The sequence below is a fragment of the Pogona vitticeps genome, chromosome 2, assembly GCF_051106095.1.
Source record: "Pogona vitticeps strain Pit_001003342236 chromosome 2, PviZW2.1, whole genome shotgun sequence".
In the NCBI taxonomy this organism is placed as follows: Eukaryota; Metazoa; Chordata; class Lepidosauria; order Squamata; family Agamidae; genus Pogona; species Pogona vitticeps.
The window spans coordinates 251,345,745-251,352,601 of NC_135784.1; positions in this window are offsets into that span (position 1 = coordinate 251,345,745).

Consider the following 6,857-nt stretch of genomic DNA (forward strand, 5'->3'; position numbering starts at 1 on the left):
CTGCCTCCCAAAGTCTGGAAAGCCCCTGGAAAGCCAGCAGCATGGACAGACCCAGTGGCTGGAGGCAGAGCCTGGCGGGGAGGCCATTTGAATTTCCTGGGCTCCTGCCTCCAGCCACTGGGCCCGTCCATGCTGCTTGCTTTCCACGCAGCAGTGGAAGCACAGGAGGCTTCCCGGGGGCCTCCCAGAGCAGCGGTGGAGGAGTGGAAGGCCTCCTGGAGGCCTCCCGACTGCGGCAGTGGAAGTCTGGGAGGCTTCAGACTGGTAAGGTGCTGCTTTTTCCTTTTTTTAAAAAAACACTGTTCTGGGTGGGTTTTGGAGAGTGGATTTGGACTGGGAGGGTTATGTTTCTGTGCTGTGTTGTTTTGTTTTTGGATTTATGTTGTCGGGGTTTTTTTGCAGTCCCAGTGTGGGACATGCTGTTTATTTTTCTTTTATATTTTTTTGGACGGTGGAGACGATTCCCTACCCCGGGTCCTTGGAAAAATGATCTTCAACAAAACTGGTCCCTGGCATTAAAAAGGTTGGGGACCACTGCTATAACTCTTATCTGCTCCAAGATGACTGTGGAGGTGTCTTCCAGTTGACCTGAACCTGCTATTGCTGCAAAAGAAAAAAAATTAAGTCAGTCCCACACTGTGATGACACCATGTAAATGAGGCTGCACCCTGAACTATAGTTTGTGACACATTCTGTGATTTTTCGTCTTCTTTCTTTTTCCTGTTTAGTGCTTCATTTCTGGTTTCCTCATAAGAGAGGTTTTACTTCATTTGACAAGCTGCAAACCTTCCCACACCTGATAGGAGCACAAGTCTTCCTCAAGCCTGTTTCCTGCCCATTGTTTCTGCTCCATTTTTTTAAAAAAATTACCAGTGATAAACTCATTTTTCAGCTGCCCACAATGTATGACGGTGAAGAAATGTAGGGTTGGTATGCAATGCCAACCAGAGCCACATCTGGGCAACCTCTAGGCACACCAATCTCAGAAATGTCCAGATTTCCCTGTGCGATACTCGGTTTAATCACAGCAGGACATGCTAGTGGCTCTTTTCCCTTTAAAAATTAGCATCTGTTGGCTTCATAATGAACAGCAAAATATCTTGCAGGCTTTACCATACTGTATGAAACATTGTAACAGATGGTTGGTTCTTAATGGAATATTCCTGGATTATTCTTTTCCTTGAAATGTCAAATGTAAATAATAAGAAAGCCTTTCTTTATACTGTGATTTGGAGAATTAAATCAGCACAAGACAGATAGTTGAGAAAGCTCCTGGAGGACTTTTCATGCTGTTTAGGAAATTGAGACTGAGAATGTTCTTAATACAAATAATAGGTAAAAATGAAGGGAAAAAATCAAAATACAAGAACAAATTTAAAAGGTTGGTAGGTAATTAAGAAAGTCAATGGTTATTTAACAGTGGGGTGAAAGAAACTTTAATATATATATTGTATTGAGGCTTGTGCTGTAAAGCAGTGGTCCCCAACCTTGGGCCTCCAGATGTTCTTGGACTTCAACTCCCAGGAATCATGGCCAGCAGAGGTGGTGCTGAAGGCTTCTGGGAGTTGTAGTCTAAGAACATCTGGAGGCCCAAGGTTGGGGACCACTGCTGTAAAGGATGTAAGAACCTCTGTCATGAATAATAATGTCATGGTAGAATAACATGAATGTTAATTATATTGAGGACATTGGTCTTTTACAGTTGCTAATGACCCTTTATAGGAGTTGACTGGAGTAATTCACAGATTACAACAATGTGTACATTACCTCAGACAATGGATGATCACAAGAGCAACATGGCAATGAATTAAGACTCTTTGAAGTTTTTTAAGTGGATCTGTTGAGGAGGAAAATATATATGGGAAATACAGTACATAACAATTATTATAGTGTATTCGCCGGGATCTAATGGTTGTTATGGGTTTTTCGGGCTCTTTGGCCGTGTTCTGTAGGTTGTTCTTCCTAATGTTTCGCCAGTCTCCCTAACGTTTCACCAGACTGGCGAAATGTTAGGAAGAACAACCTACAGAACACAGCCAAGAGCCCGAAAACCCCACAACAACCAATTATTATAGTGTTTATATTTTGTAGTGCCCTAAGAAGCCTTGGCTTATATTGAGTTTGTTGAGATGTGTGTCTAGCATGTGTATATATTGTATACACATTATTTCTTAGTAAGCAATTATTGCATCTACTTTCCAAGCATTTTGGTGATCCTTCCTGACACATCTTCATATGATGAATTTGGAAAACTCGCTAAGGATATGGTTCTTATTTGGAACCATGTCAATTCCTCTCAGTTCAACCCAACTTCAGGCAGTAGTGAAGGACAATAGGAGCTGTAGCTCAACATCATTCCATGATTAATGGATGGGAGAATTAAAACAGGGACTTGATACAACCTACCATATTGGGAAGACCCAAGATCATGACAGGGGAATATACAAAGCTTGACCCAGTCCTGTTTCAGCATTGTCTTTATGGATCAATGATCATAATTAAATATAAGGCAACTTCTTATGTTCCCTATTTGGCTTTTGTTGTCATACTGCAGATGTGTTCCTATCTTGTGACTGGGTTGTTCTCCTGAGGCAATCTCGTGAGTTAATAACAAAGGGAACGTTTGAAAAGCAAGACTCCCAGATCACTCCTCTCTACTATGCTATACTGGCCCAAATCCCTACTTGCTCTGCACAGAGTGTAACACCTTTACACTTTTTCTGTATGGCTGTGCATGGAGAGAAACAGTGAGGATCATACTGGGTACCTTTTCTCTGAGCACACAACATGATCTCTGCAACTGATTCCCAGCAAGGAGAAATAATGTGGCGGCGGGGTGGGGGGTGGGAGCAAGGGAGAGAATTCCTTCCATCTTATTCTTTGGAGTTCACACTCTCAAAGAATACCAGGCCTCTGTCAGAAATAGGAAATGCTTTGCATCGCCAGGTTTGCTTCCCTTGCAAGCACACAGTGATTAAGGCAGAAGGAGATTGGTGGGGGTTGGGGAGAGCCATCAACATTAAGCCAGGTAGGAGATGCTTTCTAGTTTCAAAGGTTACTGCAGTAAATGGGCAATTAGTGCTCCCCACTGCAGTGATGGGTTTAGCTTATAGAAAGACCTCTTAGACACAGGACAATGGCTGAATAAACCATCTCTGTAATCCCATTTGTCACGAGTCCACTGGCAGGTGCTTTTCACTGAATTAGCGGGATATGAAGGGCTGGGAATGTAAAAGCTTTTCTTCCTTTTTTTAAAAAAAGGAAGAGAGAAAAGTATTCTGTCCGTCTTGTAAAGCTCTGTGAAGCACTATATTCTGATCCTTGTAAATTTAAATAGGCACAAACCCTGTGTTCTAGCTTCTTGTTTCAGTAAATATCAGTGGAGTGTTATTCTGCCCCCATTTTTTTTGCATGAAAAGTAAGTGTAAAGAACAGAAATGTAAATAATAATGATGTTAAAACTCTTTTAATGGAAGCTCCCTTCAGTTCGTGTGAGCATACGAACATCATCTCCCATGTATATGTACATAATATAGATATATATACACATGTACTCACACACATACACAAACACACATGTCCCTCTGTGGCATGTGACATATATAACTAGCCACACTCCTGCTTCACAGTAGATCCCAGAATTTGGAAGCCAACTAGCATGGCTACTCCACAGTTACTTCAAATGGCATGGCTACTGCACAGTTACTTCATTTTCCACCTATATATCTATATCTATATCTTTCTTTTCCTCCAAGGAGCTGATTATGTGGTTCCTTCTGTTAGGTTTATTTAGTATTTAAACTGGCAGAATATCATAGGTGGTTCATGGTGCAAGCAGTGGGTGTCCACCCTTCTCCTTGGGCTACATTTTGCCAAAGAAGAGCATGTTACCCCAGTGCAGTACAGTGGACCCTTGACTTACAGACAACTTGACTTACAGACTTTTTGAGTTACAGACTTCTCTGGCCGCAAAATTTAGGTTTGACTTGCAGACTGAGATTTGACTTACAGACCAGAAAAAAACTAAAATGGAACAAAAACGGCCTGTTACGGGATTAATCGGTTTTCAATGCACTGTAGGTCAATGGAGACTTGACTTACAGACTTTTTGACTTGAGAACCGCCTTCCAATACGGATTAAGTTCTCAAGTCAAGACCCCACTGTAGTTATGATTATTGAAGAGAACAGCTACTCTGGTTGGTGGTAGTAAGTTTAAAACGAATGAATGAATGAATGAATGAATGAATGAATGAATGAATGAATGAATGAATGAATGAATAAATAAATAAATAAATAAATAAATAAATAAATAAATAAATAAGCTCTTTATTAATTGAGGAAATCCATTTACAAATAGTATAGGACGGGAGAGATTTTTAAATATTTACAGGAGCCCCTAGAATTAGCTTCTATGTTTGCAAAATCTAGTGGCAGCTAGAGAAACTAGGTGAGTTTGTGTCTTGAGGACAGTAAGAAGCATCTTTGCTGGAGCAAACCAGCCTGCATCCACAGTGATCCTACCTTCATCTTTCTAGCCCCTGCCAGGAGCTTTTTTGGTGTGGGCAGGATCAGTCTCTTTTGGTTTATTCCCAGAGTGTGTGTTCTCTAGGAATGAACCAAAAGCCTTCATTTTTTGATTGGCAATATAATGAAGTGGCTTAATAGAACCACTTCAGGATATTGGCTAGTTAAATACTTTCTCTGGTCCCTGGTGGATGAGCAGAGGAAGTGAAAAAGTTTTTAGCCTCCATTAGAGAAGCAAAGATGTGCTACATCAGTTATCAAAACAAAAAAAAATGCCTTGTCTTCAAAGGCCGATTGGGAAAATGCCCCCAGCCAAATCCACTCATGGCAGTTTTTCGACTGTACCTTTAAGACAAGGGAAAGAAATATATTTGTGTACAATATTGCCTATTTTTATTGGTTTTAATGTTTTTAAAGTTTTAATATTGTTGTACGCCACTCAGAGACCACTGGTAATGGCGTGGCTAAAAAAACCTTGTAAACAAATAAATAAATAAGTTGATTTTGACTTATGGCAGCCCTTTCTAGGGTTTTCGAAGTATGGAGCATTCAGAAATGGTTTCCTATTTCTTTCTTCTGTAGAAAGTTCTGGGACTGTGCAGCTTTCCCAAAGCTGCACAGGCTGGGTCTTCTCCCAAGAGGCACAATTGTGAATTTCGTTGTATGTGTATATACTTACAATGACAATAAATTATTATTATTACAATAGGGAATCGATACTTAACTCACTGAGCTAACCAGCTAGCCTGGAAACCATAAGCTATGCATTAAATATCCCAGGACCACCCAGGGATTGACCCACCAAAGGCTGGCTTATTTTGCCAAAAAGTGGTATTACTCTGTTCTTGTTGGCCATGCTTTGAACATGCACCACATTAGTATCACTGTCTCAACAGAAACTGCATTTAAAAGTGCATAATTACTGCTTAATGTTTAATATTTACCCAGTGCTTTCCAACTTTCATAGCACTCAACAGACAAGGAGGGGGAAGACGAGACATAAAAGGGGAAATGAGCATACACATGGCCCAATATAATCTAACTATATATATCAGGAGAAATTAAACAGCTGCAAAGTTCTACATATGGTATCTATAGTAAATATGGAATCACATTGCTCTAATCTATTAAGGGATATAGTGAATGTAAAACATTGTCTAAAGCCAAATTACATTCATTGCTCTAAATAAACAAAGACAGCTGGCTTTTTCAAAGGGAACTATCAGCCATGCGAGATCTTCTCCTTTTATGACCCAAGGCATGAGCCAACAATAATAAGACAAATTATCAACCTCCAAAGGAAAATATATGATTCATTTGGCACTCAATATAAGCAGTTACCATCATATAAGCCATGACGATACATCACAGACAAAATATTTTAAAGAAAATGCTAATTCTTTAAAAATGTAACAAATTTGCTTCCATAGTACACAATTTAAAGTCCTGAAAACTGAATGAATCCCCAATACCACAAAGTAAAAATGTATTGTTGTTGTTTCAAACAATACAAGTCAGATGCTTATGTATACAACCTGGCTTTCTCTTACTGGTTGCTGTTACTCTCCTAATATGGAAACAGGAGTACTATTTTCCACCCAAACATTCAATATGTTTCTTGATTCCCTGGATCTCTACCTGGTTTGCCCAGGCCCTTCCCACTGTGCCCAGATACATCTGGCATTTCCCCAAGAAATATTACACTAATGATATCAATACTGCTTGGAACACTTCAGGAACCATCTTCCCATTAATTGGAGTGAGATGGCCACCTCCCACACAAAATGCTGGAGGGCACTAGGACCAGGTTGGTCCTCCTGATCCTGCAATGGTATCAATAAATTAAGGGGCAGGCAGTAGGCAAACTAAGGCCGCAACTTTATTGTTTTACATTAACACCATTATACCCCACAGATTAATAGACAAACTTAAAGATCTTGATTTTCCAGATTCTATCTGTCTGTGGATTTTGGATTTTTTAACAAATCGTCCACAAAGGGTTAAACTGAATGACTACATCTCTACTGACAAGATACTCAGCACTGGCACTCCACAAGGCTGTGTCCTCAGTCCACTACTGTTCTCCATTTATTCATCGGATTGCACCAATAACCATCCCAGTAATAGGATTATCAAATTTGCAGACGATACTACACTAGTAGGACTTATCTCTGGGGATGATGAGTCTGCATATCGGGACGAGGTATTACAGCTATCCCGCTGGTGCAAAAAACACAATCTTTTATTTAACATCCAAAAAACCAAGGAATTCATAGTGGACTATAGGAAAAAAAGAGCAGACATTCAGCCACTGTATATAGATGGAGTTTGT